This window comes from Meles meles, chromosome 5 (assembly GCF_922984935.1).
Source record: "Meles meles chromosome 5, mMelMel3.1 paternal haplotype, whole genome shotgun sequence".
Taxonomy (NCBI): domain Eukaryota; kingdom Metazoa; phylum Chordata; class Mammalia; order Carnivora; family Mustelidae; genus Meles; species Meles meles.
The window spans coordinates 32,705,251-32,729,559 of NC_060070.1; positions in this window are offsets into that span (position 1 = coordinate 32,705,251).

Consider the following 24,309-nt stretch of genomic DNA (forward strand, 5'->3'; position numbering starts at 1 on the left):
CTAGAAACGCAATTCTCAGGCCTGACCCTGGATCCCCAGAATCAGAAACTCCTTCAGGGCAGGCCAGCAACCTGTGTTTTGACGAGCCTTCCAGGCAGTTCTAACAGACTGGAGAGCAGCTGTTTCCAAACTCTTTCAGCTATCTAGACCATAGTTCCCCCTAAACCTAAGCACCTTCATGCTGTAGCCCAGTTTGCAAAAAGCAGACCCGTACCAGTTTGCAGAAATGTAGCGTCCGATATTATTATTAGTAGTAAAAGCAGTAACGACATGTATACAGGTATTTTTATATATATCCGTGTTTTTTTTTTTTTTTTTTTTTTACCTCATTTTCTCATTTGAGCCTTGGAGCTGGCAGCTCTCGGGAGGAGGATGAGAGACTGGTGCTCTGGGTAGGGGTTTAGCAGCTCAACAGCCTCATTTCCATTCGAGGAGAAATGTTTCCCCTGCTCCAAGGCCACATTTCCTGGAGAGGGTGACGGGCAAAAGTCTGCCAGAGCTGCACAGAGATTCCGTTTCTCTCTCAGATTTGGATCAATGATCTTTTCTGGGGAATTGTGGATCTAACAGAACCATAATCCCATATCTCCACCAATGACAGATACTGCCAGGGACATAAGTTTCACACTGAGGTCCCCCAAGTCCATGACCAAACAAGTTACGAGCGTCGATGGAAAAGCTCTCGCGTTCGCAGCTCATGGGCAAGAGGAGCCTGCTGTTTGGGAATTACTTACACTGGAAGTCAGAAGGGGCCTGTAGAGTCGTGTGACATATGGCCCTCGGGCCTCTCACTCCCGTGATTGGCAGGTCACACTCCCTGGTTTTTTGACTAAGGCCCGTCACAGCTGAAAAGACAGCTAGTGAAATGGTTTTCACTTCACTGAGGGCTATGCCACGGGTCACCCAGTGCCGCCAGCCTCACTGTGAAAGGCTGCAGTGTGTCTTGGTTTTAAGGACAACGCTTGGAGTGGTTTCACTCAGCTGGATGTTGCTGCTGGGTGAAACGGCTGCCAAGTGGACTGATGGAAAGGAGAGGAAATACTGTAACCTAACGCATGTTTGCTAAAGCTGAGAAGATGAGGTCTTATTTGTTAACGTGTTTCTGTGCAAGTTAGAATCACAGCTTGGTAGCTGAATGAAATGTGTGTGTCCAAAATAGCTTGTTTGGGACAGGAATTCAGAAAGGAACAACAACAAAAAATCTCATTCACATCCCGATTAAGTACGAAATTTATAAGGGAGATCTCGAAGATCAAGAGTGTCTTTCAGAGGATACATTTGATGTGATTTGAAAGACTCGGAAATACATTTGTTGGCAAACCTCTGCAGAATTTGTCTGGCTTGAACACATCACCCAAGAGCATATATCAATCAATGCAAATATGTATTTAATTGTCCTTAAAATGAAATCATGCAGCATTCAAAAATGAATAAAGGCATATCCTTGGGATTGTTCCTTGGTGACATCTCTTGGTGTGTGTGTGTGGGAGAAACAGAGACAGAGAAGGCCTCATTCTCATCAGTGATGGTCTCCTACCATCCAGGAGATGGTCTGGTCTCTGTGTGCATTTTTCTTAAGTGATACCTCCCTTCCCTTTTTCTGTTTTTCTTTTCTTTTTCTTTCTTTATTAAAAAAATTATCTTAAATGGGTGTTCAAATTCACTATGGGGTATGATTAAGAAAACAGAAAATCGAATCACCTCACATTGGTGAAACATACCTTTAAAGGTATTTAAAAAAAAATCTAAAATCACGTAATATAAGCACCTAGCTTTCATATCTTCATTTCATCCTATTTCAGAAGGCACACTGATTCTGAGCATCGCTCTTGGTGCAGCTGTTGAGATCAGGAGATAACTGCACAATTCTCCCATCACAGGAAGGAAGGTTCAGGGGATGGTTAAAGAGCAAATTTGCCCAAGAAAAGTGTATATTCTATCAAAGCACAATAATTCTACGGAAATGAGGATCTCTCCCTTTATCTTGCCTTGTCTGTGTTTTAAACACTTTTAATTCTTACTTACTTACTTACTTTAATTTTTCTTTCCTATGATCCCTGATAGAAGAAAATGAAGATTTGACATCCATATTTTAAGCTGTCTGGGTGAGTTGATTGTATATGTCATAGTTAAGGACTGAACATGGGCTAATGTCCTCCTGGTAAAAACCGAATAGCGAGTTAATTAAAGAGCGCATTTTACTGTATGTAATCAAAGTCAGTTATTACTTCAGTGAAAACAATTAACTTGAATTTTCATAAATAGGTTTAAATTTAATTCTTACTGTGTTTACTAGTGGGATCCAGGCTCAGCATTTTCTTCTCCTGAGATTTCTTTTCTTTTAACTGAAGTAGAATTGACATAGTGAGACATTGTTTCAAACTGAAAGTAACAAATATCCTCCTTCATAATAGAAGTTTAACCCAAATCTACAATTTGTGTGTGGATGTAATTATCTAGTGGTTTTACATATGCAGGATTGTCTGGTGATACCTGAGCACTCATAGGGATTCTCACCGTCTGATCCGGCCCCCTCCTTTCAGTTGAATGGGTGGTCTTTGTTCACAACGTGCTCTGCTTGCTGTCTGTCTACCTGGTCTATTCGTGGCTGTTTTCCCTGGTGTTTGTTCTAAGCTACATTTTCTCAGGCTCTTGGTTTTGGCTGTGTTTGTGTGTAAGCTCAAATGACCACAAAGTTAAAAATCCTTCCATCAAGTAAACAAATGCCCCAGGTGGGCTTACTCTATAAGTTGATTTCTTTAATAAACTAACGTCTATCAAAGTAGTTGTACACGTGGATACGGACTGACGGCAGGAATGGGAGGGAAGATGTGTCTGTACTCCTAAGAGATATATCTCACCTTGATCTTGAGTTCAAAAATCATTCCAGTCGTGGTTTGCTTTTTCCCTCAGCCACAAGACCATTGGTGTTCCAAAAGTGGACAGGCTAGGGTAGGTAGAGAATTCCGTTATCTGCCTCCTCGGTTTTTGTCCAATTAGCAACAAGGCCATTTTGCCCATTTCTCTTGCAGAGTTCACAGGGAAGAGTGGGTGTTCACTTTGAAGGGTCTTAGAGAGTTGTGTAGACTCTCTAGTTTTTTTTCCCCCCCACACTTCAGTTCTTTCACACTCTGAGGACATCTTTAATTCCGAATTGCTAAGCAAACCGGGATAAGGTGAACAGCTTTGGTCCAGTGGGTAGCGTTAAATAAAAATTATTAGCAGTTCCTGACTTGTGTTGACTTCAAATATTAAAAGCTCTATAAGCTTTTACTTTCAGGTTATATTTCACCACTCTATCCTTTTTTTTTTTTTTTTTTTTTTTGGTGAATAGTGTGTTAGTCTTCCCCATTCTGACCTAGTTCCTGAGATAGCTAATGATGTCTTTTTTTTCCCCCTTTGAAAGATCTTTTTGAAGAACAGTATATAAATATGTGTCTTAAAATATTTTTCTTACTACAGAGTTCAAGTGTATTGTAGAAAATATAGATTAGCAAAAAGAAAATGATAAAAATCACCTTTAATTTCACTGTCTACAGATAAGTATTCTTAATATTTTGAGGGATTTACTTCTAGATATTTTCCCCTATGCATATATATATATATATATATATATATATATATATACACACACACACACACACACACACACATATATATATATATATATGAAATGTGATTTCCTTATCAGGGCTTAAGGGGTTAAAAGGGAAAGAGAGGATTATTTCACTTCTTGCTTACATTTTCAGCTCCCTCAAGGTCCCCTCTTTAACAGACTGTCTCTGGAGTGATTCAGGATGCTGAAGCTGTTGATCACTGAATAAATCTTCCCTGACTCTGAAAATGTTACAGTATTATGCAGCACACACAACGCAGGTTGCAGCTGAGGTGCTCTGTGGCCAGAGATGATCTCTGGGTAAAGAAACTGCCTGGAATTACCCAGGGGAGTTTGCATTTCCGTAGCGAAAGAGTGAGTGCAGAAATGGAATTGAGTGACTTGCTCAACATTTTGGCCATAGAAACACTATGCACAGGCTGAGGGAGCCAAAGATCAGAAGAAACCTCAGTATCTTTTGGTTCAAGGGAGAGAAGGACACCCTATAAATGTCACTCATTAGAGAGTTCCAGAAATGGGCCATTTCAAATACATCACCAAGCGGCCTGCAGGATGGAATGTCCTGGAAGCCTCCTTTCTCTTGGAGCCACTCTGAGCAAGGAAGCCATGTAGCATGAGGTAACGTCTGCTTCAGGGAGCTGCAGAGGTTTTAGATGTTGGCCTGTCCTCTGTGTTGATATTGGGATGCGGGTGGGGGAGGGATCCTTCAAAACAGATTCTCCCAGAGGTCTGGTCCCTCAGCACCTGGACAGTGAGAAATCAGTTTTGCACTTGGTTTTAAAGGAATATTTTAGTGCCATTCTGACCATCAGAATCGTTTCTGAAACATAGCCCTCCACGCTGTGAGCTACTTATCTTACTTAATGCTGTGTTTCCGGGGCTGAGGCAAGCACTCGAAAAGTCTTAGATGTCCGGGGAAGATTTAGTGAATGAAATGAACGAATGTGGGTAGTAAACAGTGACTTAGGATTAGCTGCCATGTATGATGGGCTTCTGTGTACCATTTCTACTTCATCGTAGCAGCAAATGTAAACCGTTATGATAACAGAAGCGTGCTGTCATCCACACAGGTGGCAAATGGTCAGCCTCAATTTAGTACACAGATGTGTCTTGCAGGGGTGCAAGGTAGGGAAGGGGTGGCAGAAGCGGCTAATAGTTAAAATATATCCTTAGGGGCAACTGGGTGGCTCAGCCAGTTGATTTTGACTTTGGCTAGTGTCGCGATCTTGGGGTCGTGGGATCGAGCCCTGCAACGGACTCTGGGCTGGATGTATAGCCTGCTTAGGATTCTCTCTCCCTTTCCCTCTGCTCTGCCCCCTTCTTCCACCTCCCCCCCTACTCCACCTTGAGCAGGAGTATCCTCTCTCTCTTTTAAAAGAAATAAATAAAAATAAAATAGCTTAAAAAACATTTTCAGAGTAAATGCCTTTGGATAGAACACACACTTGTATACACACTTACTTCTGTTAAAAGACATCGTCCTATATACAAATTTACTTGCCTTGCTTGTGAAGGCACTTGGGCTTGAGGCCCTTGGTGTGATGCAAAGCTTTCCTATGTAACAAATGTATTGACTCTAACTCTCTGGGGGGAGAGGGGAAATTTATACTTTCAAACAGCTCTCCGGATCATTTGGATATAGGTGGCTTGTACAAGGCTTTCGGGAGTCAGTGGTATAGAGAAAGGGGTAATGTGACTTTTCTATTTTTCTATAATTTATGTGAACCATTTAGTCTTAATGTCCAATTACTATGCAAGGCCATAACAATTACCACATGTATGTTGTTAAATGTGTGCCTGATTAACTTTATTACAGGTTTATCTGAAATAGCAGTAACTGTACCTACATGGGGTCTCAGTCTTCAGAGATTTTATGAGCAGAATATAAGAAACATTAATAGGAGCACGATTTAGGGCCAAACTTCAGCATTATGGCCTTAATAAGTTGTTACATGTATTGTCTATCTGTGTAGAAAGTTAAGTTGTAAATAGTTTGTCAGCATTTTTTAAAGTCATTTTTTTTGATCTGGTAGAATATTGTTTTCTCTTTCATGATACCTGGATTTTCATTTCCCTTTTGATAAATTTGGGGGAAAGGAAAAAGATCATCTAAACCTATGCAAAACAAGCAAAACTCTGTGTCCTGATGGTAGACCTGGATTTCTAGAATATTATTCTAATCTCAGGACATACCCTGGTGCCTGTCGACCAGCCTGATGATTATCAGGTATGGCAAGAAAACTTGAACAAGAATCCATATTGAATTCAAAGATCCATTCCAGGGAAAGAATTTTGTTGAGGGCAGACTCTACAAATGACTAATGTGCCCCTCATTCTACCACAGACCTTTACCACACCAGAAATTGCTGGACTCCCCTTGTTTATAGCACACACAACACCAGATATGAACCTTTCTGACAATGGTCTTGAAGTCAAATTTTCGCAAGTCACTGCCATCTTGTTTCATTCCAGAAAAAAAAAAAAAAAAAAAAAGAGGGAGAGAGAGAGAGAGAGAGAGGCAAGCAGAAAGGTTAGTATAGATAAAATAAGTATATCATGAAGCAAAGTTTTTGAGCAGATTCATTGCTTTAAGGAACTAATGAGATTGGCAGCGAGTGGATGGGAAAGGTGTTGTCCCAAGTGCCACAGGGGATAGAACAATGACTTGGCCCTCACCTTAAAGAGTCCACAATTAGTCAGGCTTCCCCTAAGTCCAAATTCCACCTGGTTATCAGCAGGAATCGCTTCCTGAGTCACCCAGCCACTCATCGATGCTAAGTTCTTTAGGTTCAGCGAGAGCCTGAGCTCTGACAGAAAGAAATACGTCCTAGTCTTGCTTCCCTTTCACCATGAGTATCCTCAGTGGGGCAGAGATGCCTGAGCGAAGTGCTCGGGTGCACCAGCCTTCACACTATCTTCTGGTATCACCCTGGGCATGTTGTTGCCCCCTCTTTGGTTTCTACAGGTGATTAAGCAGGATAATGGTGTATCCAGGTCGCCATTTTGCTTTGAGGATTAAGAGAGCTGTGTGTGGACAGTGCCAGTGGCATGGCGAGGTGCACTGGTGGTGGTTTTTCCCCCTTGGCTAGGGGCTGTGGAGCTGGCTCAAGGTCGTCCAGATGCCGGACAGGACGTTCCACATCTTGTGCCCACGCAGAGGGACCAGCTCTCCTTTCCAGGGAGGGGATTCTCTGCAAATCCACCCTCTCCTCTCCCCAGGTGTAACTGGACATTTCTCCACAAGCAGGACTGCGAATTTGGATCTGGGGCTCCATCTTACCGGAAACACACTTCTGGCCTTCCACAGTTCTGTGCCTCACTAAGGGCTACTATGGAGGCATGGCACAAAAGGGTGCTCAGAAGGTGCCGCTTTGGGGGGCCCACACAGGGAGAAGGAGAGTCAGGAGTCCTAGAAATCAGAAACCCCTGGGGGTCTGAGTTTAGGAGGTGATTTTGGTTCTCTTAACATCCTGCAGTTGTCTACAGCAGTGACTTGAAGGGGAAAAGCTGGTCAGTCAGAGATATTTGACTGCAGTGGGACTGTCTTTTGAAGGCCTGCTTTTTCCTCCCCCGCCCTCCTCTTCCCTCCTCCACATTCCACACTCCCCCTGCCATGGCCCTACTTAATGGTTTAACTTAATGGTTTATTCAGCTCCATAAAGGGTGTGTCCCGATGCCACCTGTCCACATTTGGTCTTGCTCTTTGGCTAATTCTGTAACACTTGGCCCTACCGTTGACTGGGCGGGACTCTGTACATTTTCTCTTAACTATTTCACACATTTATTTCTTGTCTCTTCTAAGAGATTGGAAGCTTCTGCAGGGCAGGGAAGAATTTTCCATTTCTTTGTCATTTTTCTGAGCCTAGTCTGAGGCCTTGTGCACGCTGGCAGGTGTGGCAATAGATTCTAGTTGAATCAAGAAGCGCTCATGTTTCTAAAAGGCCACTGGGGTCTTCAGTGAATTTTTATAAGAACGGCTTGCGGCACCTGGGTGCCTCAGTCGGCTGGGTGTCCGACTCGACTCTTGATTTCAGTTCAGGTCATGACCTCAGGGTTGTGATATGGAGCCTTGTGTTTGACTTTGTGCTGGGCATGGATCCTGCTTAAGATTCTCTCTCTTAATACAAATCAAAACCACAGTGAGATACCACCTCACAGCAGTCAGAATGGCTAAAATTAACAAGTCAGTAAACAACAGATGCTGGTGAAGATGTGGAGAAAGGGGAACCCTCCTACACTGTTGGTGGAAATGCAAGTTTGTGCAGACACTTTGGAAAACAGCATGGATGTTCCTCAAAAAGTTGAAAATAGAGCTACCCTACAACCCAGCAATTGGACTACTGGGTATTTACTGTAAAGATACAAATGTAGTGATCCGAAGGGACACATGCACTTGAATGTTTGTAGCAGCAATGTCCATAGTAGTCAAACTATGGAAATAACCTAGATGTCTATCAACAGATGAATGGATAAAGAAGATATGGTGTATATATACAATGGAATACTATGCAGCCATCAAAAGAAATGAAATCTTGCCATTTGCGATGACATGGATGGAACTAGAGGGTATTATGCTCAGCGAAATAAGTCAATCAGAGAAAGACAACTATCATATGATCTCCCTGATATGAAGAATTTGAGAGACAGGGCGGGGGGTTGTTGGGGGAAGGGAGGGAAAAAATGAAACAAGATGGGGTCAGGAGGGAGACAAACCATAAGAAACTCTTAATCTCATGAAACAAACTGAGGGTTGCTGGGGGGTAGTGTGGGTAGGGATAGGGTGTCTGGGTTATGGACATTGGGGAGGGTATGTGCTATGGTGAGTGCTGTGAACTGTGTAAGCCTGATGATTCACAGACCTGTACCCTGGGGCAAATAATACATTATATGTCAAAAAAAAAAAAAAAAGATTCTCTCTCTCCCTCTCCCTTTGTCCCTCTCCCAACTCTCGTGCTCTCTCTCTCTCTCAAGAAAAAAAAAAAAAGGTTTAGAAAAATGTTAAAAGAAAGGAAAGTCTTATAAAGTCTAGAATCTATCACTGAGAGGGGATGTTTGTGAACTCTCTTGGTTGCTTTAATTTAATGCAGGACATTCCACACAGTTGGATCTTCCCTCAGCAAAGCCTGGAATGATGGCGAGCACGCCAGACCAGAGGTTATCCTTGCTCTTGATTCTGAGAAACAGGGTAACTTCTTAGACAATTCACTTGAGCACTGGCTGCTTCTGTTTCCTCACCTGTGAAATGAAGGCTGTTAGAATAAACTCGAAGTTTCTGGTATTGTCTGAGATTTTACCATCTTTGAGTGTTGTAAGGTTATAATCACAACTGCTTACTTAGGTAGTCCCCTAGCTCTCTGGGAAGATGTAGCAGTTGGATTATTCATCCTGTTCAAAAACTGCATTTCCAATGAATAATTTCTATTGTTGTTGCTTATTTTTGATAAAATTACAAAAATATGGTCTGATAAGTTGAGTGCTTGGGTCAATGAAGGTTTTCCCCAAGTTGAGGATGCAAAAAAGGTAGATTTTAAAAATCAAGAATAACTTTCCAGTAATTTTTATGAAAATTATTTCATAGCATTTTTGTAATTTATGCTTTAAAAATTTTGACTTAAATTAAAAAAACTCAGTGCTATAAAGCTGTAAAAGGTAGAGAGATTAAAAAAGAATCTAATATCTAGAACAAATATATTTTTTCTGGTAAAATTATAGACAGTATTATGAATGTTCTGCCTGATTAACTTCTGATTACAACATTCTAATTGGAAAAGTCCTTCAGGTAAAACAGGACAAGCTGTAGTATAATAGGCTGAGAAGCATGGCTTCATGGACACAGTCAGGCATCAAGTATTTAAGCATGCTCCTGGGGTGTTGAGTTCTGGGCTGGAGACTCAGAGGGAGACAATGAGAATTTGGTACATTCTCTCCTTAAAACATAAGACTTGTTTTTTCTATATAGTTTTATAATGTTTACAGTTATATTTACTTACTTCTATCTCTATCAACTGAGTAAATAAACCCATCCAATCAACCTCTTTTTATTTTACCTTATTTTATTTTTTTAGAGATACAGAGAGGGCGCACGGGAGGGAGAGTTGGATGGGGGAGGGGCAGAGGGACAGGGAGGGAGAGAATCTTAAGTAGGCTCTATGCCCAGCACAGAGCCCAATGTAGGCTTCATCTCACAACCCTGAGATCATGACCTGACCTGAAATCAAGAGCTGGACGCTTAACTGACTGAGCCACCCAGGCATCCACAAGCTCTTATTTTAAAAAGCAAAACGTAAAATAGTAGGCTTGCAATTTCTTTTCCAAAATAATGCATTGGCTGTCTGCATTTGAACCCTGTGATTGTCATTGTGGTAACTGCTGGCCTGCATGGATTTTATTTTCTTAGCTGAAAACAACCCAACATTTGCCCAAAGACAACGTCTTTGACTTATGGATACAGATTCCCTTAAAAACCAATCAGAAGGAAAATACAGAAGACACAGAAAAAATACAAACAAATTATTCTGATTTCTTTGAGTCCCCAGTTGCAGGCCCATCTCAACGTTTTGTAGTTATGGATACAGTCTGCTTCGTTCCAAAAAGGACTTAAGGCGACTCTATGTTCCCTATTTTTATTTCTCACGTGGAACTAATTTTGAACGAATCAACCAGATAGTACAAAGTGGGTCCTATGTTGAAAATGTGGCAAGCACCCAAATGTCACTGAGAAATGAGAAGGTGCTGAAAAGCTTTCTGAAGCTCGAATATTTTCCCCCATTGACCTCCCCATTATCAGATTTCATTAGAATCACTTCTTAGGAATCTTCTGTAGACAGGCATTTTAACTGGGTTAAGATGTTACCTGGGAGAGGTGCCAAATAAACTAATCTGTGTTAATGTGTTATATATCTGATTAATTCATGGTTGCAAACACAGTGCCTCAGGGGCCAGGCCGGTAGCTCAAGGGAGGGCCGGTGACTGCGGGTGGTGGGTGGGAGGTGGGGGGGTGAGGTGAGCGGAGAGCTGGCCCCGAGTGGTGAGATCCAGGCTCCTCTTTGGGCCAGCTGCTGCTCAGACCCTGTGAGTGTGTGACATCGGGCTCCAGGCAGCTGGTTTGCCTTCTTTTTAAAAGGATTGCTACCTGGAGTATCCTGATTTTTAAATGTTGATAATTCAGCCTTTTTGAAAACGCCGCACGCTCTTAAAAAAAAAATCTCTCTGACCACCCTGACTTGGCCTCTGGATTCGTGCATTAGTTGCATTGGATCCTAGTGGCCGTTCTGGGAGCAGGTGGCCGTTCTGGATGTCCTGCCGGAGGGCTGGAGTGGAGGACAGGCCTGGGGGCGTGGGACAGGGCCCCTGGGGCAGGGGCTCGGGTCCTACCCACCGGACTGGAGGCAGGTCCAAAAGAGGATGAGGGGCAGAGGAAGGCTGGACGGGGGCCACAGCCTCATTTATTCTGGCTGGGATGAGACCCTGAATGACTCGGAGGCTTCTGTCAGCTTCGCCAAATGACACTCGCTTTCCTTTGATGTGGAAGCTGCTCTTGTTTGCTTTTCTCTGGTTCTCAAGGTACTCCTGAGCGGAGCAGATATCGGGGTCCTGCCCTATCAGTGAGCAAACAAATCCCCAGTGAGACTCGCTGGCTGCTTCTCAGCCAGAGGATTAGCGATGATTTCAAGAAGCGGGAGGACACTTCGCAGAGTGCCTTCTTGGCGCTGGAGTCAGCCCACAGCCGGCCTTCAGGAGAAAAGCAATCCTTTAATTCAGGACCCAAACTGTAATTTTTCAAACAGCTCCCAAGAGTCGGCCATGGCAGTCGGGCACTCCTGACAAGGAGGCACCGTCTACGCCAGGTTCCCTGTGAGAGATCCTCCCTGTGCCACAGGCGCGTGCTTTCCTGCGGGACCAGGGCACTCCAGCGGGTGGCCTTGACAAGTGGGACTCTCACACAGAGGCTGCTGGTGGTGGGAGGGAGATTTGCGGATGACTGCGGAGGGGGTACAAGGAGGGCAAGACTTTCTGAGTAAGATCAGCGTTTGCTAAGTGGACTGGTTTTCCAGTCTGTGGAAATGCGGCACCTGGAAACGTCCGGCTCGCCCCGCTTTCCCTTCCCGAGCTGGTCGTCAGGGGGCGCTCTCTGCTTGCCGACGATCCGGAGAGGGCTGCGATCCCCAGGCGTCTGACATGTTCAGAGAACTCACAGACCTCATTTCACATTCTTTTCCACGCTTGCCTTTGTCCTGCAGCAACAAGTGATCGCTTTCAGGGTACGATTTCAGGGATGGACATGAGAAGGCACTGGGGCTGAAAAAAGCGAAGTGGTTGGCGCCGATTTGGGCATTTTGGAACAAGAGGAATTTCTGTTGGAAAAGTAGCATGTGTGAATGTGAGGGGCGGGAGGAGAGAGGAGGGAGGGGGAGGAGAAACCGAGAGGAAGAAAAAATTCTCGGTTCCTTAGGAGATGGACTCTGTCTCTGTGACTTTAGCGAGTCTCACAAGGACGGTGCGGTGCTGTTTTGCTCTCCTCGGGACCGCTGCCTTTCCTTGTCGTAGACGCTGGTTAGAGCCCTGGGTTAGTCATCATGCTGCAGCTGACCAGCTAACCAATAGATCAGGTGGAATTAACTCAAGAACAATCAGGGAGGTTAAAGCATTGCTTGATTGCCTGACAGGTACGTGGTCGGAGAGACTGCATCCACGGCCGAGGTTTGACGTGGTCCCTTCGTTTTGTGCTTCTGGCTTCAGTGTATTGATTTAATCCTCAGTCCAGACGAAGATCTGGAAATACAAGCAGGATCTGTAAGTGGTCTGCAGCTGCACACACGCGGAAAACCCTGCGTGTTGCCTCTGTAATCAGGAGGAATCTATACTCTGACATTCTCTCCCAGGCCCCCTTCTTCCTCCTCCTCATCTCCCTGTGCCTGTCATGGACTAGCAGCTCTTTATTTTCCTTCTTATGAGTCAGGAAGGAATGGAAGACAGAATGAATAAAGGAGGTCGACTGTGTTAATTTACCAGCTGTTTGGTTAAGCAAACAAAAATCTTTGGCCAAAATGAAACACAGATTTTTTTTTTTTTTTTTTTTTTTTTTTTTTTTTTTTTTTTTACAGAACTTGATGACTGGATAATGCCAGGCATTCACTAATACCTAGATGTGTATTTTCTAAATAGCAACATCAGAAAAACGTCCCAGGCATTGAGGTGGGTGATAATATTCCTTTAGAATACGGAGGAGAAGTGGAAGTCATTTCAAAGGGCTTTAATTGCCACAGAGTGATTCTCTTTCCCACTTAACTTTTTCTGCTTCCAGGTCTCCTTTACACAGCATGTCTAAGGCGTGATTTAGCTTTTTGGAAGCAACTGATGGCATAAATCTGGCCAGACAGGGAGGGTGCTAGGGAGCTGGCAGGACACTCTGCCGGCCACTGTGCCCCAATGTCACTCGAAACACTCCAGAATGAAGCCGGCGGGGACTGCCGGGTACCCTCACCGACGCAGACAGATAGATAAGGAAAGGAGAAAATGTCGCTTCCTGTGTTTAACTTAGAGAGGCACAGTTCAGGCGTGGTTTTGTCCCCGACAGGTGCACTGTTAGAAAGGCCTTGGGCACTGTCCCTCCTGTCTGGGGCCTTAGGAATCTGGCCTGTCCTCGGCCTGCATGTCTTGGCCTCCTCCCCTCTGACCTACTGCATCAGAACAAGGAAATGTTTGTCTCGAAGAGTATCCTGGGTGATCCTTTGCACGGTCAAATTTGGGAACCCCTGCTCTTAGGACTCTGGGGACTCTGTTCTGCTAGGTTAGCCCAAGGAGGGGAGGGTGCGGTCCAACATTTATTCAGTGACTTGTATGTGCCAGGTGAGGCTCCCTGGCCCTCTGTATCCTCATAGTATCCTTATAGTGAGAGTACTACCAGGCACGGTACAGAAACACAGAGAGGTCAAGCGAATTGTTCAAGGTCACACAGCAGGTTAGAGGTGGAACCTACCCTTGACTTGAAAGTGAGTGTTCTTTTCACTAAACCATGAAATGCAGAAGATTTTTAATTTCCTTGTCAAAGAATCCCCAGACATCACTCGTTATAACCAGGCATGAAAAGAGTTTAATTCCCGTTTCTTTACATTTGTTCAGGCTCCTCTCAACCTCCTGAGAGGGAAGTCCTGACACCTGCTTGCTGCAGAACAAATCCAAGCTGCCCCTGACAGTCCAGTCCAGCCTAGAGCAGCGGGCTCTGTCCTCCGGGCCGCGCTGGCAGCTTCGGGGGAAAGGAATCACTCGCGCCACACGCCTTAAATTCCGTCTTCTGGTAGCCAGTATGATGTAGTGTGTCATAACAGTCTTTGGTTTTCCATCATTTGCTGAAATAGAAATGAAGCCTTTCCTTAGGTGAATTTTAGGTCGGACTACTCTGTTGTAGGTTTGGCAGGATTCATCATTTTTCAGAAGATTCTCATTTACAAAAGAAAAGCTCCCTTTGAAAAGGGGTTTTCCCATGAGAATCTGTTGCCAGTCAAGGACCTGACCTCTTATTTTTTGAGGAAACTGATTTTAGAGCAACTCAGAAATAGTCCTTCCTGAAACCTCAGCCTGTCTTTTAGACCCCAAGCAGAAGCAGCACGATTCCGTGAAAGGATGATAGGCTCCGGAGGGAGACAGAAGCAAGCTATCGAGCTATGTGGTCTCTTGTTTCCTCAACCATTAAATGGTGATAATAAAACCAACCTCATGGGGAGGTTGCACGGATTACATGAGATAAAGGGTGTGAAGGGCCAGTCCCAGCATCTGGTGTGTACAAGGAGTCATGTGTCACTTCCTTCCCTTTTTTGGTGGGGGGTGCGGGGGTGGCAGAAGAGAGAGGGAGTGGCCATGGGCCGGCAGCCCACAGCGAGTGGACGTTGGGACCAAACACCAGCACACAGGGAGGGTCCTATTGAAGGGGACCAGCTGACAGAGCCCGAAGGCTAAGGATTTTGTCCTCATAAGATGTGAATTAGGCACCTCACTACCTCGCCAGGCAGAGCCTGGTTTGGCCCCTTGTGTGTTCTGTGCTTTTTGGGAAAGGTACTGTCTCTGTTTCTTCCTCTGTAAAAGTGGACATAATAATGGTACCTTGCGTAAGGATTAAAAGTGGTAGTGCTTCCACGGTGCCCGGCATATAGTAGGTGCTCAAGAAATGCTATTTCATACCTTCCCGTACTAGGAAATGTCTGTTTTTATTATTGACATTGTGCAGTTAGGAAAGCTGCCTTAACTTGCTGAGAGGCTCTCTCTCTCTCTCCCTGGGGTGTGCAAAGTTAAGTAGGGTTCAAAAGCCTCATTCCCGTGTTTGGAGGAGGAAGAGTGTGAGGAAGAAGAGGAGGAAGAGTGTGAAGAAGAGTGTGAGGAAGAAAGTTCCAGGATCACAGGTTGAACAATGGACTACATTCTGCCAAGTTTGTTGTTATTGCCGTGAAGGCCACGTTTGTTTCCATGTCTATAAAAGTCATAGCCTTCTCATCTTTGATTTTTCCTTTTTCACACCTGCCCTAACAAGATTCAAATTTCTCTCCGGCCAGGCAGTGGCACCCAGCAATGGCAGAGTGTCTTATTTTATTAATGTCACCCTTCTGGTGACAATATCTAGGACAGGTACACACACGTGAATGCTCATTGGTTGGAAGGTCCTGCAGAATCATGGACACCACAACGTCTTGAGGGACCAAGATCCTGAGGGGAGGGGAAGTCCAGAAAGTTGCACTTGACATTTAATGTCAGGTATTTGCTTACTGCAAAATGGTGAACAGGAGGCTAAGAGGATGAGCAGAAAGGGCAGATTGAGAGCGGAGGGAAACACAACGACAGGCAGTCTCGCGCAGGTGGACATAGTTCGGGTTCAGGACCCACCAGGAGGGGGAGATCTAATAAACACCCCAGGGCTTCAGCGGGGTTCCCTAAAGCTAATCTTCTTTCTCCCTGGTGCTCTTGCTTTCACCATTCAAACTGGTGATGGACATCTATTTGTCTAGTCCAATGGAAAGAAACGCTAGGTTTTTATGCAGCTTCGATAACTAAGTGAAAGTCTAGATTGAGTTGCCAGCCGCCTGGATATTTCTCTTGGTGAAGAGACACTAAAAACATTTTTAGTTAAATCAAAGGGCAGTGGTAAGATAACGTACAAGAGTGTGTTTTTTTCAAACTGCGCTGAATGTCTTAGACTGAATGCTTCCAGGATGCTGTCTATTGGATGCTTGATATCTGTGCTCGGATACTGACGTAAGACACATATGACCATAATTGGAAATTTCCAAATGTAAAATGGCTTGAGAATCCCCATGTTGAAGTGTATACAGCTTAAGATAGCATGCAGTTTTGTTTTATTGATTTTCTTTTATGCATGAAAATTTGTCAGGATAGTGCATGCCTGCCATCAATAACCTCTTTATTGGTTGGAGATGGGGGGCGGTTTTGAGAACAGGATGTGTTGAGTCAGGTCGAGCAGAGGCAGAGGAAACGGGTAAAATGGGCTTGTGCATCTCTGGGGAATTTCCTCCAGTTGGAGAATCTCTTCAAAGGAAGGAAGATAGGAAGTTGCAGTGCTCACTTGAAGGCTTAAACTTTTCTTTTTTTTTTTTAAAGATTTTATTATTTTGATAGAGAGAGAGATCACAACTAGGCAGAGAGGCAGGCAGAGAGAGAGGAAGGGAAGCAGGCTCCCTGCTGAGCAGGGAACCCAATGCAGGACTCAATCCCCGGACCCTGGGTTCATGACCTGAGCCGAAGGCAGAGGCTTAACCCACTGAGCCACCCAGGCACCCCAAGGCTTAAACTTTTCTAAAAAATCTTTTTATTTGGAAATAAAATTCTTTCAAGAACACTTGAAAGAATTAGAATAATACAAAAAAAACCAACGCGGTCTTCACTGGTATTTACCCATTGTTAACATTTTACCCCATTCACTGTCTTCTTTGTGCTCTCTTTTTACGTGTGCATGCATTTGTGCTCTGTAATATGATATATGTAAATGTGTGTATACTCAGACTATTTTTTTTCTCAGCCATTGAAGGGTAATTTACATATATTATGGTCCTTTATCACTAAATACTTTTGCGTGTATTCTTAGCACAAGGATATTTTCTTACATAATCACAGGACAACTATCAGCTTCAGGAAATTTAACATTGATACAAGCTAGTGCTTATACTTTAATTTGATTCATTGGCCCAATTGTAGCCTTGATAGCATTTTCCCCCTCAGAATAGGATCCAGTGTAGGGAGAGATAGTACAATGAGTTGTTGTATCTCTTTAGCCTCCCTTTAAAATATATCCAAAGCCTTATTTATTTATTTTTTTCTTTTCTGACATTGGCATTTTTAAAGAAGGCAGGCCCTCCCCTATCTTTCCTCGATAGAACATTTCTCATGTGGTCAGAGGTTACCTTCATGGTGTGTTGATTCAGGCTCTGCATTCCAGGCTGGAATGGCCCCTAGATGATGTTGGGGGCACATCCAGAAGCAAACCATGACATCTCCCCTCGCTGGCGATGTTCATTTCGAGCACTCAGTCAAGATATCACCTGGCTTCTCCATTCATGTAACTACTGAATTTCTCTTGCAACTAATAAGTGGTCTGTGGGTAAGCTCTTTGAAGCCACACAAACATCTTGTCCCACATGGAAGTTTCCCCTAGATTTAGCTTCTGGGGATGATCTTGCCTGACCTGATCTCCAGCTTAATGGTGTTGGGCAGGGTTTTTAATGGTAAATACTAGGCACTTAAAACGTCATTAAGTTTTAGAATGTGTGTACTTGATAGCCAATGGTAGCTTTGAAAGTGAAAAGTCCCTCTCTCTTTCTTAATCTAGGACACCAATTTGTGTTGAGGTGAAGTCTCCATTTCCCTCCAGCCAGTTAGCGCATTCATGAGCTTTAGACAAACCTGCCAACCTCTCTTCCCTTGTCCTCAGCCTGTCTTTAGCGAGCTTACCTTTGGGCTTGGGGAGGGTGGCTTAGATTGTGACTCATTACAGAGCTCTGAGGTGAGTTTATTGCCTGTTTTTCTCTACTCCTGGTCCCATCACCGTGGATTGATCCACATTTGAGCTTCTTAGGTTTCCTTTGCTTGTGAACTGTTTTTGTTTCCCTTGACCCCTCGCCCTTGGGAAAGGAAGGGGGTTGTGGAGGGGGGTTGGGGCAGTGAAACACCCACCTCTGGAGTATTGACAAAACAGTGCAGAGCAAGAATAAATAAAGAACTGAAGGAAGGCAGGCGGCCCACCCCGAGGATCGTGCAGCCCCGCTCCCTGCCAGGAGCTTGCACTGGGGGCCTGCAATCCACACATTACCAGGAGATAAGCGGGAAGATAGCACCACGGAGCCTCTCTGCCTCGGGGTGGGGGGGGGTGCTGCTTTTCCTGTGGCAGAAACTATCTGTGCTCCCCAGTAAGTCCAGGAACAATCTCCATTTATTATACCAGCTCAAAACCCAGGACTGTTTATAGCCTCATGCCGACAAGACACTAACCCTCACTCATTACTGTCACGGTGGGGATTGATCTGGGCCACACTCTCCTTGCATGGGGCCCACATTTTCATCCAGTAAAATCACACGTTGTTAACTCAATATATACAGTGAAAACAGCATGAATAATGGAACCGTTAATCCTTATTTCTCAAAATTAGATTCTACTTCATCCTTCTCCCCTTTCCACTCTTTTGAAAAAGATTCTTCTCAGTGCCAAGCAGAATAGATGTTGTCCAAACCTTAGCTCTAAGCAGGTTCTGTGGTATTTCCATTCCAGGACCAGGTCCCGTTGCAGATCCAATTTCTGGGTGGATTGATTGTATTTCTGCCCCTGGTCACTTCACACGTGACTCAGGAGAAATTAACATCATCCCAGTCACAGCGGAAGAGATGAACATTGACAGTGAGTCCATTGCAGCGAATTGAGTGAAAACTTTGTCTGATTAAACTTGTATCTGTAATATCAGAAAATGAAGATACCCTCAGAACCTGTTTTTTTTTTTTTCCCTCAGTCTTCCTCTCTGAACAGATTTATTGGGTTGAAATTATTTTTGGTATTAAATCAGAAACCAGCAATACTAAATCAAACTTCAAGGACAGAGTTTGTCAAAGACTGGTGTGAGGCATTAAGACGCCTTAGTTAACATACATCGTGTCAGATTGTGTTGGGGGCAAATATGCCTACGGGTTGTAGGGAGGATGCTCAGTGTGTTAAATTGTTGTTATTCCAGAGGCAGGCAAGTATAAGCAAACAGATGAGATTTATGTTGGCTGTTCGGATGGTCAACGTGTATAGATCGACTGTCCTTTCCTTTCGAGGGTTTGGAAATGGTCACCCACATTTCTTAAGTACTGCAGACCTGTCTGTCTGAGTATACACACATCTGTATATTACTGATAACTGGATTCCACATGTGAACCCACTGAGTTTCAGTCCCGACTCTGCCCTTATTTACTAGGTAACCTTGGCCAGCTTCCTCTTTTCCTCATCTGTAAGCAGGATAATTATGAACCCTACCTTACAAAGCTGTCCTGAGAACTGAATGTATTTATGCATGTAAAGTGGTAGCCTGGTAAGCTAGCACATAGCGATATGTGTTATTTTAAATATGTAAATGTAAATATGTAAGAAATGCTAGTCGTCATTACCAGAGAGGCCGTTTTGTAAAGAGTGGATGAATTGAACTGAGGCTCATAGGGTCCCTGGAAATCAGTCTTGGGGGGGAAAAAACCCCTAAAAAACAATTAAGTGCTCCATCTAAAACCAGACTGAGCTACATCAATCATTAAGGTGGCCAGGATAGTAGATTGGTTAGCTTGTGATCTATCATTTCATGAATTTAAATCTATCTTAAGAATTTCCATTGAAACACCTTAAAAATTTATGTCTTCTTACTGTCACCCTAGATCTTAAAGAGGTGAATACAATATTTTCTCTTCTGGATGCTTTCCCCTTTGGGGGGCTTATTTTAAAATGAACAATAGTCTTGATTAATGTGTTTGGAGAGAGGTAAATAGCCTTCATTAGTAAAAAGCTCTTGGTGGGAAAATAAGTCGTAGCTTGCTACTGTTTATGCATATCTTACCGGACCTTTCGAGGCCTGTGGGTAAGGCTGTCTGTGTCCTGTGGTGGTCTTATTCCTACTGGCTGTTGGCATTCGTTCCTGCCACATATGATCATGTACCTCTTTCTTTCTTTTAGTGATAGAATATCTGGGTGGAAGGTCTAGTGCTCTGGTCCAAATAGGACACGCGAGGGCACCATCGACTTCTGGGAAGCAGGAAGCCCGCTCTGTACTGGCTTGTCTGATCCTGTAGTACTTTGTCACTGGACCTCCTATCACTTTGCACCATCAAGGCATTTTTCAAGCATTAGCAAGATATATTTGTCAAGGAAAGTAGCTATTCCTGTTCTGGCTTCATGCAGAAGGAAATCAGGTGGAAGGAAGGAAGAGGCTCACCTCACTCCCACCCGGCCTACCTGTGCTAACATTGGCCGAGGAGCCAGTTTCTGAATGGGGGAGAGGTTGCTTTCCACATTTCCTTGCCCAGTTGCTGTAGGTTTTCTTAGTTTATTACCTCTTTGTGAGTTTATAACCGAGTGACAAAATGACCACTCCAAAAGATACTTTGACGTGCTTCAGGAACCTTCTCACTTGCAGTTTCAAAACCTCCCGTGGGACCAGGTCAGATGAACAGGGTTGTTGGAGCTTTCGACACACATAGGTGTGTGTCCCTGCTATGTGTGTCCACGTGAGCCTTAGGTTAGAGAACAGCACCCATCCATGAAGGTCCAAATGAGACAGGAGCTAAGAGGGGTTGGAACAACTTGGAGAGAGCTAGCCTTTGTGAAGTTCGGCATTTCCTGAGGTTCGTTCGTGTTCTAGCAGGATTATTCATCTATGGTGACTTCTCTTTTATTCTTCAAAGGAGCAGTAACTCTAAAGTTAGTGTTGGTGTCCTTGTTTGCCTTACTGTTATCATCGGTGTTTTCCCTTGCCTACCCCGTGTTCCCTGTTTCTCTGAAGACAAGGCCCTGAGATGAGAGAGATCACCTCTCTCTGGCTCTGCCACGCGGTGAGGACTGGAGCAGGTGGAACGCTGGGGGTCTGTTAGCACAGGAACAGTTACACAAGTAGAGCATTACTTCATTTCTGCTTTGTCCCCTTCACACCCTGCAGAGGGTTTGATGGCTGGGCTGTGATGGCTTTAGCCATGTGTCATGTTTCCAGAAACTAAATTTGGTTTAAATGAGGCTAGGGTTTCAGCAGTGGTGGTCTGGGATCTTGTCAAAGTCTAATTGTCACCAAGTCAAGGAAAAGAACAAAATGGGAAATTCATCCAGTGTTCATTAATTAGTGCTAGTTTTACTCTAACAGTATCTAGACACTGCTCTCTCTCACTGTAACCTGTCCTTAACCCTAGGGTCAGGGCTGTGTGGCTCACATGGTTAAGGGCCAGGGGCAGGAGCGAGGTAAATGAAGCTGAAGGGCATCAGGCATATCTGTGCTGTTCACACAGATGTGAATTATTCTGATGAAATCCTAGCTGTGGCTTCTCTGTGGTAAGGATGTAATAAGACGAATTATTTCTAACTTAACTGAGTTTATATTTAATTCTGTATCTTATTCCACTTTGGAGATGGGGAAAATGGAGAAGAAAATACCATAATTCTAAAAGACAGAACAGTTGAATGAGATTTAAATAGTTTCAAAAGTCAAACCCAACCCTTGTTTCTGAATTTGTGATGGATTTAGTGTCTATCATGACCTGTAGGTCAGAGGAGTGCTGGAATCCAGGTGGCTTTACTTTGAACTTTAGGAAGCACCTTCATTGCAAAGGAAATTTGTCTATTTAGTCTGCGTTAATAGCAAAGTATTTGTATCGATGTTGCAAATACGGGTTAGCGCCCCAAAGTCCCAATAACTGCATTCATAGCATGGTTTGTCGACTGGGGGATGTTATGTCCGGTAGTTAATCCACTGATGTCCACGTGTTGCACTGATTTTTTGTATGTGTGTGAATGTGTGAGCTGCATTAATTTCAACTCCTCCACGATTTATCTAGCTTTGATTCCTCACAAAACACGTGCTGTTCTTTTTCCAAGCAGTAGATGCTATAATGAGTGGTAAGCCTTCCATAAAAAGATGCAGAAGCGGGTCCACTTTTCCCTCTGGTGGGTCACCTCAACAGCGCTGTACCCCCTCCCAGAGCTAGAAGAAATGAAAGGATGTGACCAAGGCAAATGCCTTGTAATTTTATCCAAACTGTTCTTAGCGATGGTTTCCTGAACTGGGAGTGAAATAGAACATTCCTGCAGGACATAGGAGGGTGGGTGGTGGTCCTTTAGAGGGTACCCGATGTTCCTTCCTTCTCTGTCCAGCAGGGGGCAGTCTGACACCAGCGTTGTTTCTGAAAGGCGAGGAAGGTGCTGAGCTCAATCCGTGGTCACTTAGCTGTCTTCCCTGGAAGAAGAGCCATCCAAACCAGGACAGATCTTGCTTCCTTGATGAATCGGACCTGCCACTCACTCATAGCGTTAAATGATATTAGCACAAAGGCAACCGCTCAGCTCTTTTAAACTGTCTTAACTGCGGAGAAAAGAAAGGAAAGACCGCATTTAGTCTCTTGCGCGAGCATCCGTGCTTTGGCAGATCCACATGTTTCTATTTCGCAGGTGCGTATACGCCGCATTATCTCCCCCCGCCAGAGTCTGTTCTCTAAGGTTGTGATGTTGACCCCAGATCATTGTTCCGATTAGCTGTCATCGTCGTAAGGGTGGAAAGGTTCCTCTCTCCTGCTCCCTTCTTAGCGGGCTGAGCTCCAGATTCGACCCTTATTCTACTTAAAGACAAGATGGTTTCCAACGGGCAACACTGTCCTTAGGAGTTAGAAACTTGAACCAGTGCGGTATCTACTGATTCCTACAAAACGGACTTGAGTGTCTAGATTTGTATTGTTGAACACGGTCTCCACTAGCCACACGTGACTTCAAAATTCACTAACATCACACAAAACTGAACACCCAGTTCCTCGGTCACACCAGATGCGTTTTGGTGCTCAATAGTCACATTCGGTGAGTGGCTGTGTATGGAGCTGTACAGATTTAGAACCTTTCTGTCATCTCGGGAAATTCTATCGAACAGAACTTGTCTAGGGGCAGGTGTGGGTCCTTATTCTGGGCTCCTTAAGGGAAACATTTAAAAAGAGTCCCCCCTCCGTGGGGCTATTTCCATTAGTCACCTCACCAGGGTGAGTGGTGGAAGGGGCTCCTCCTTCTACTGGCGTCGTGTCCAACTCTCTCCATGAGGGAGTAAACTCCTGACGCTGTGGTGATAAATGTCTGTGTTTGCAGGGACGTCCAGTCCCTAAATGTGGACTTCTCTGTGACTGTGTTAGCCAGGTCACCTGCACATGGTTGGCGGGGAACACTGGCTTTTAAAAAATATAACTGGAAAGAAGAGAGAAATTAGATTATAAATGAGCCTTGTACCATCTATTCCCACGCAGTTTCTCCTACCTGACAGGTTAGGAAAGAAGGCTGATCTTAGGAGAGAGCAGTTCACATTTTTATAGCTACCAAAAACCCTTCCCTCCGCTCATCTTTTTACTTCTCTTCTGGTTCCTTCAAAAGATGTGAGGTTTCTAGAACACTCAAACAGTGTTTAAATGAGAACTGTTATTTAAAAGACCATCAAACTTTAATTTCTAGGCTAACTGAAAAGAAATGACAAAGGCACAATTAGTGTATTATTAATGACATCTTCTTCTCTCTCAAAAATGTCCCCATTTGTGTGCTGAATTATAGGGTCACCTAAATGTTTACAAGTTGACAGAATTTAGGGATGCCCTCTGTGATTATAATTTGGTTGAATTTCCCTCTGAACTGCTGTGAAGCCTCCCTTCCACACCTCCATGTCCCTAGTCTCCCCTCTCTGCGCTAATCCAGAATGGTCACCCCAGGGAATCTCTGATCTCCTTTTAGGCCCTGTTTAGATTCCTTTCTCTTTTCCAGAGGCATCCTTATAAGACCCTGAGAGAGGATTCTGTGATTACATTTGGATTTACACACTTCTGAAAGAACATCAGTCTTGTCGTCACAAAACTCTTCCTTTGACGTGATACTGACTTGTTTTACATCTTTGGCCAATTCTGTGCTTTTGTGCCTCAGTCTTTCCACTTATTAAGTGGGGTTGCCGATGCTGGAGAACTGCCTCATAGGAATGCGATGGGGGAGAGACGTGGCTGACTTTGTTTGCAGTGCTTGGAAGTTTCTAGAAGAATGATATTACCATCCTTCAAAGGATTAGTTATGAAAGACACCACACTGTTTTATGTATGTATATCGCTTACCAAGCTGAGAACACAACTCACCTGAAAAAAATCGCCCCCTTCCTGCCTTATTAGAAAACATGACACCAACGACTTAGGAAAATATCAGTGGATCCCCTTGCCTTCAAGAAGACAACGTACTGGCATAGGGTCTTCCCTTTCCTCCCAAGCACCTGCAAATGGAGGAAGATGGGCCCATTTTGTCCGGGTACAATAAGTCAGAAGCCTCTGACAGAAAGACAGCTGCCGAAAGCCCTGTTTGGGGTACACATGATTTCATTTGCATTTTGATTTCTGTGATTTGACTGAAGGCATAGGTTGTCTCTGCCAAATATCCCCAGCCTGCCGAGGGATGCCAGGTAGAACTGCCC